The following is an 8381-nucleotide window of genomic DNA, read 5'->3' as shown; positions in this document are numbered from 1 at the left end:
ATTTTAGTACGTGGGTGTGTGTCAGAGCCTGTTTGAATCAATAAAAACAATTTCAGAATTATACATAATATAGGAATATATATTGTTGGATTGGTGGCAGATTAAGATTCATAAAACAAAGGTCAATCCTTTTTTATTTATTTTGTACGTTTAGTTTGCCCTAAATCCTTATTTTGTGTGTTTCTGTACGGTGACAGCATGTGAGGGCATGCTATGTCCCACTTGGCCTGCTTTGAATGTCTGCTAATTTAATCTTAGGTTAAATGCTTACTTGCCAGGCCAAATTAAGTGTTTCACCAGCACAGAAAGGGCGTGATGTGGCATGATGGGAGGTTGTCACCTGTCTCTCGAGGGCATTTGGATGTCTACGAATGGCAGAGTCCACTCTCTCTGTCAGTGGTTGAACAAATACTCTCGTAACATCTTGAAAAATACACACACCCTGAAACACATGATTAGTTTTGTCTCATAGTGATTACACTGAATTATATGATAGTACAATTAATTTGGATATATAATGAAAGCTCAAATTAGACTAATTTTCCTGTTTGTCTTGTTAATTAGTTTCGAATTTGTTCATTTTAGGTATCAATGAAATTGCTTTCTGTTTTTAAGTTTCACAAATGTTACCATGATTTTTTTAATGTAGAGATTAAACATTGAACTTTAAATGATCAGAGTTCCGATAGAGTTTAATTAACTAACATTTCATTCCAACATTTTCTTTAAAAATGTATTGGTTTTGAGGAAGAATTGCAGAAATTAATCAAATATAAGGGGTTCAGATAAAGTTATTTAAAAAAAAAATGTGTTCAGAATATCTTCAATAGTCTTCTCTTGAATGTTTTCATTTAAAAAATGTTCTTTTATCCCTCCTAAGAATAATTGTGATAATTGTCGAGTACATTTCATTGTTAATGATTAAACCCTTTATTTTATAAATCCAGAGGGGCTGTTGACCTTCCATTTATGTGTTTGCTCGAAGGCTAAACAGGCAGCCACCAGGATTCAGTAGTCAGCCAGCAGCGTCCACTCGAATAGTACTTTCACCCACTTGAAGACTGGAAACAGCTTTTCTCCAGCTAGTGTAGATTTGTGTGGATTAGGCCTCAGCTCTGCAGACGAGGGCTTGGAGAGACTCCGGGCCAGAATAGGCCAGGAAGCTGTTTGGAATTGGATGTTGTTCCTCCCCTCTCATCATTACCCTCAAACCCTCACAAAGGGCCCAAATCTCCCAGTGCCTTTGAACCTGTGTTTCAAAAAGAAAGACGATGTCCAATGGAGGGTCTTTTCTTATTCTTCTTTTTACTGAAAGGAGGAGAGGGAGAAATAGAGGGAAAAAAGGAGCTTTAGAGCCTCATTTTCCCTCCTGCTCTGCCTCCTTCATTTTCTTCCGGCCTTGAGCCACTTGTTGGAGGAAAAGGCACATTTCTGGAAAAATTCCTAGAGTTTTTTTCCCTCCCCAATCAACCAGTGCCCTCATCTACTATTTTTTGGCAGAGAAGGAGAGGGCAAAAGAGCGAGGGATAAAAAAAAAAAAAAGCAAGGGGAAACATTGTTAAAGAAGAGAACGAGAAAGAGGGGACTCTGGAGACAGCTGTTGGAGAGGTTAGTTAGAGATTTTCAGCCATTAACTTCAGTCCTAGCCAGCTCGCCCACTTGAAGCAGAGCCCCAATATGAAAAGAAACGGGACACAGCTTGATCTTGTGGTGGGGAAATTGTCTACAAGTGGGACCCTCAATTCCACAATAGAGCAGAGCCCAAGAAAAAGGGGCAGCAAGGGAAACGTAGAGAAAGGACATAGGAACGAAGGAAACGTTTATTGAAAGAGTGAAACAAATCTGCCAAAGCACGGGAGCAAACGTGAAAGAACAGGGAGCGAGAGTGATTAAGGATGGGCCAATGAGGGCCTCAGACGGGTGCTGTCGGTGGGGGGGTCAGCGGTTGTGACACAATAAGTGGAGGACTTTTGGGGGTGGAGGCGGCGGGAAGGGGGTCTCTCTTTCTCTTTTCAAAGGCAGGATAAACAAGGAAATGAGTCTGTAATCATTTCCAGAAATTGCCTTCCTCTTTGCTTCTCCTCTCCAGGGCCGTCTACCCGCCTCCGTTCATTAGCAGGCCATGGCCTGATTAAAGACTTTCATTGTCCCAAGGAGACACACAGAGAGAGGATCCTCAATCCAGTGCTGTGAACGTGAGTGATACATCAGGTATGGTTTGTGTTTTCACCATCGTCATGGCCCTGCTGCTTTGTTCCTATTTCATCTGAAGTGTGTTCAGCCCTAAAGCATTTGTGATGAAACAGAGAAGATTATCAAAAATACATGTGTAGTTGTTTGCCCAAACTAATTGTTGACACCTTAATAGAGATAGAATAAACTTCATCTCATCTGATTGCTGAACATTTATTGAATGTAAGCATGACCTGAGAGGCGATGAGCTCATCTGACAGAAGTCTGAACTGTAATCCATGAATGAGCCATCGTGTCCTTTCCTGCTTCTCTGTGACCAGTGGGACAAAGTCAAACTCAGGCACACAGGGCACTTCTGCAATGAAGAAAGATTCCCGTTACCTTACTTGCATGTGAAACTACAGTATATCTTATCAAAATTCAAGCAATATAGTTTTGTCCAAAGCACATTGTTTTTGCCCTGTGAGTAACTGCTGGCGTGCAGCTACAGGCGTGGTTTGGAAGTTCGTGACGAAACGTGGTTTAAAACAACAAAAGGCTCATGAAGAGGTTATAAAAATTAAATTTTTCCTTTTTTTTTTTCTTCTTGCAATATGATGGATTCCTAAAGTTCACTGTGTAGCCTGTAACCTGCACAGATATTCTTTACTTGAACCTGGCTGTACATAGTGTAACAAACCTGATGTGATAGCATGAACAACACAAGTGTTTTCTGTAGTCTGCAGTCTTTGGAAACTGTGTGTGTGTGTGTTTTTATCCACTGAGAATTCATAATGTAACTATATAGGATCAATGTTTCATTATGAAAAACAGACTTAGAGCCCTCTTATACTTCCTGTGAGCTCATTGTTCTCTTATAATGGACGGGGTGCTGATCAATGTCATCGTCAGAAAGGAAACAAAATTGTGGAAATGGGGAACGAGAGCTACATTATTTTCCTCATGATGGGCAAAAGGTTTTAATTCTCTTTCCTATATTATTACAGATGTGTATACAGTATGTTTATTCATCTGCATGTCTGCGTTTTAAGACAGGATAATATGTTAAATAGTCATCTCTGTTTTCTGCTGTTTCTCAGTTCTCAGAGCCAAGTTAAGTGCATGTGGTATTTTTGCCTCATGTTGTTAGCTTATTAAAAACTTCTGTTGTTACTCAAAAGAGAGCTGGCCGTTCCTTTTCACCTTAATCCTCTCAAGACCTGAATCAGCACCCATTTCCTGCCACAAATGTACAGTATTCTCCTTTGCTTGCTCTCACATATGAGTCAAGAGAGTGAAAGACTTAAGAACAGGAGAACAAGTAGAAAGAAAAATACATTTAAATCAAAGTTGAAAAATGGCACCAAACAAAGAAAATGAAAAACAAAAAAGAATGGAAAAGAATGAGCGTGCCTTAAAAGCAAAGGGCAGTCTGGCAGGACGCAGACAGTGAGTTGTGGTAGGTTAGGAGGCCTTTCTCTGTCGGGGAGGAAGTGTTTGGGTTTTATTGGTTTCATATGACACGACAGAACCTTTTTAAGATGTTGTAGACGCGCTGGTAAAAAAACAGTCTGCCCACCCCTGCATTAAGTGCCCCTGTGATCTCTGCCATATTTATAGGCACTGTCTTGTGTCACATGGCTTCCATTTCTTCACTTGTTGAGACCCCCTGTGGCTGCTTTTACAAGCACAGGTATGAAGAGGTCAAGAGCACCGTTGTCGGCCGCTGACAGTCAGCGGCCTGGCCTCCATGTTTTTCCATGATATAGTGTTGGTTTTAAAGAAGCAGTTAATCAGATTACATATTCTTTATCTAGTTTACGACCGGCACATTGGTCAACACACTAAAGTTGTTTGTTTGTGTTGTTCAGTGATGAAGAAAACCTCTTTTGTTTAACAGTAAGTGTTTAAAGACCTGTTTCTGACCACTGTAGACTTTGTTATGACTCGTGCAGACCTGCTGGCATCCAAAGCAAGTCCACAGTCCATCACCAGCATAGATCAAAATCATAAATATTTGCATTTTGGGTTTATGATTTGAATACTCACGACATCCTGTTCATGAAGCCATTAAAAAGATAAGACCCTGTTGGTTGTTATCCAGGAATCTCAATATCATTGACATCATGCGCCAACAACATCAACCAGAGACACGGAACTGACACCTATTTTTTCTTTTATGTTTGTTATCATGCATGCGTGTATTAATAGCTTGCACTGTCAGTTGGTCGGTACACAACAAATTCCAAATTGTTTGGCAGCAACTGTTTAAATAAAGTGTGTTTGTGAATGCATGAACACGTGGATGGGTATGTTGTTGCACTACTGCCAATTTGGTAATGCTTGGTAGTTATTCCAAACACAAAAGGGTGTGTACTTTTGAGTCTGTAGTTATTGTAGGCCGTGTGCAGGTAAATCCTGACTAAGAAGTATCTTTTGTATTTATATGCAGTGATTTCACAAGGTAAAGCCAGTAGTTACCTTACCTGATGCCTGGTCTGCTACTTTATGACAATAACTTGGCCATTTTAAAAAAAACAATCTGACAGGTAGATGTTGAAAGATGTCAGGGCCTAGACCTAGTTCTGGAAGAATACATAAACAGCGGAAATGAGCAATAACTGACGGACCAAAAGAGCTCTGTCGCTTGTTGAGTAAAACCAAGCCAATCCAGGTCTGGAGTCAAGAAAAGGGCAGAAAGTTAACACATTTTCCTCCTCCGCTCTCTATCTCCCTCCATCTATCTCCCACTGTTTAGGATGTTGCATCTCTCCATCTTGGCCATGTGGTGTGGTGTGTTGGTTTTAGTGGGCACTAAAAACACACTGTTAAACACAGTTTTAAAAGTTCCTAAAAGCATTTTTCCTCTCTGGGGTTGGCACTTTAATCTACTCTCAGGTTTCATGTGCATTATGGGCACACCTGGGGAGAGGAATGAAATAAACTGCCTCAGAAAACTCCCACACATTGTAGACTCCTTGTAAAAACGCAGAAGGAGAAGAATAATCAGATTTATTGTTTTAATCATAGAGGGAGGTGTCTCTTTCTTTTGGTGTGGATGACTTTTTGACCTCTGAACTATCCTGGCTAGAGTCCTTTGTAGCTTCAATCCGAAAGACAGATATTAAATCCCCCTTGCTATTGAATTATAAGACTGAATTACATTTTCACATTCCTTTATGATGATCATAGCATAGACCATTTGAAGTTTTTCCAAGATACATCATCAAATCAGATTTCTGGCCAAGGTTGTCTTTTTGCCTTCAGCATTATTTTTGAACGGCTGCTGTTCATCGTTGCAGACACTTCCTTTACTGAGGTTCAGACGGAAGGGGGTACAATAAGGTCAAATCCAAACATGACAAGGCTCACAGAGAGGGGGGCTTCCTCCTTCTTCTACCGTCTTGTAAAAATGATTTTTATTTGCACTTTTCCACTTTTTACCATCCTCTCTGCGTGTGCTGGCAGGCATTTGAAAGCAGGAGGAAGGTGTAAAAGAAGCTCTGTCTTTCTGTCTGCAAGGGACAGGACATGGTGCTTTTAAGGGGTTGTGGGTGAGTTCAAGGGGGTTCAGAATTTCCAAAAGGCCAAAGGTCAGGTTCAGAAGGTGTAGAGGTGAGCTGTTAGGAGTTTTAAACACTTCTTTTTATTTAGTGTTTGAAACAGAGATACTGTTAATATGTTAGGTGGGGTTGCAGTAAATGAAGGGGTTGGACACGGAATAGAAGAACAGAGCATAAACCGTTTAGTTGTAGTGGACAGATAATGTTGTGAAGAAATTAAAATGAATATACTTTTTTGTTTTACTGGTCCCCTTGATATCCTAATCTACTGACAAGAAAAAAAGGAGAGCAACAATGGTGGCTCTGTGAGGCTGTAATAAAGTTAACATGCTTACATTTTGGCTACCATGTTTTATTGTGTTATCTTTGGCTGGTTAACATTTGCTAAGTAGTACTTAACAGGTAGTAGACATGATGAAATTGTTATTAGTTCCCCGGTATGATCATATATCCAAGTATTAGACACATTTTCAACTGATAATGGTGCTAAAATCTCTTTCTCTGCTTTCTGAGGGGTGCATTAATGCCTGCACTGTTCAAAATGGGATGGCACTCCTTCCAATATTTGTCTAGACATTTTTATTCAAAAACATAAATTCATAAGTTAAAGGGGACCTATCATGCAAAATGCACTTTTGTACGTCTTTTATACATGAATATGTGTCCCCGGTGTTCCAGGGAACTCACCCAGTGTCAGAAAACACAACCCTCTCTATTTTCCTCCATACCCAAATCTCTAAAAAAGGGGCTGCAACGGATCTGATAAAAACTGATCCAGATTTGAACACTGTCCTGACGTCAGGACGGTGGCGCTACGGCTATTGGGCCAACTCCACCAATCAGGAGGAGACAGCCACGGCCATTGCCGTTCGAAAGCGCTGGAGACGCTGTAGTACATATGCCAGGCCTGTAGATGGTGCTGTTCTCACAGAATCAGCCCTTGCAAAAACAGAGCTAAAAAATGTCAAATTGAGCAAAATGAGGCATGGCTAAAATGCATGATCTGTTTGGTATTTTGAAAAAAAAAAAGTATAAATATGCCTTATATAGGTATGGTCCTACACTATATTACTCAAATATAGCATGATAGGTCCACTTTAAGGTCAGAGGATCAAACATTTAAGTAAGCATCATCTTCTGGGGACCATAAATGTCTGAACTGAATTTATTTGCAATACATCCATCAGTTGTTGAGGTATTTCAATCAGGACCAAGGAGTCAGTGACTGAATGAAAGACTGACATCCCTTTTGCCAGAGCTAGGCACGGTTTCAAAAAGACAAAATAACCGAACATTTTAATTTTGCTCTGACAATCTCCAGACAGGCTTGAATGGATTATATGTATACCTTGCTTGTCAAATAAAAGGCGCTTATTTGTTGCTATTCCAGAAAAGGCTTTTATTTACAGTTTTGGGAATTGTAATAAGGACCAATCCAATCAAACCCACAAGCCATACCTCTGCTTTAATTAATTTTTTGGGAGAGTTGATTGTCTCAGATTTTGGAAGACAGTTTGATCATCCCTGTCGTCAAGAGTGGCTACATCTGTGTGATGAAAAGCATCTCATAACTGCTAAGCCGTTATGATTGGATCTGGGAATAAAAAATGATGGGGCACTTCACCAGCCTGCAACATCCGTACATACTGTACTGCACAAAGAGTACAAGTTCTACTGAGACACACGTATAATGGGGAACAAAGTGGATTAGTGTGCCGGGGGGGGGGGGGGGGGCGGGGGGGATTGAAAAGGGGATTGGAAATGATCATTCCTGTTAAACATTGACTGAGAAGTGGCAACCATTTTTGAAGCAAAGTATCGCCTGTATGTGGGTTGTAAGCTTCCATGCAAGTTCAGCTACAATTGGAAGATAGACAACTTCCCAAAACCAAACCCAAAACACACTTTTCTGACAAAATGATTGCAATATTGTTGTCAAAAATTGCACCTTACATTACAAAAACACCAATCTGCTTTTTTGTTTTGACTGAAACCCAGTAGCTAAGCAGCAATCACAGAAAAATGTCAAAAATGACCCGCTTCACCTCTCTGAGGCAGTGTGTAAGGATGTGTGGACGGGTGTGTCAGGGAGGTGATCTCCCCTGTCCGTGATCACTGTAGATGGGATTAGATTAGGATAGATCAGATTAGGACTTGTTTGGGAATAAACATTCGATATGACTCCGAAACTAATCCTTGCACACAGCCTCTGGCCCTATAATCTGGTGGCAGGCAGAGGAGAGGGGAGGATAAGCCATATTCAGCTGGAATGTGAATTACATACAGATACGAATACAGACTCCATCCTACAGTGTGTATCATGTCTTCACATCACACAAATAGGATGTCAAATGCAACAAATGCATATCTAAAACATTGGATGTCCTCCTCAGAAACGTGTAAAAAGTAATGGTGTTGGCTTTCTTATTCCACCCCAGCCTGAGCACAGTATATTGGATGGTTACAGACAGAGTTCTTTGTAGGGCTGTTATTCCTTGTCTCCTTCTTCACAGGGGATTTAGAGCATCTGGACCCAGCGTGGCTAGCTTACACTTGTAAAGGCTCCTGTTTCAACTTCCTAGAATCACTTGAGTGGTGGGAACCAAAGGAAAATCTTAATCTCAAAATGTAGAAATGGTTAGAAAT

Source organism: Trematomus bernacchii, unplaced genomic scaffold (genome assembly GCF_902827165.1).
Source record: "Trematomus bernacchii unplaced genomic scaffold, fTreBer1.1, whole genome shotgun sequence".
NCBI classification, from domain to species: Eukaryota; Metazoa; Chordata; class Actinopteri; order Perciformes; family Nototheniidae; genus Trematomus; species Trematomus bernacchii.
This window is presented reverse-complemented; position numbering follows the sequence as displayed.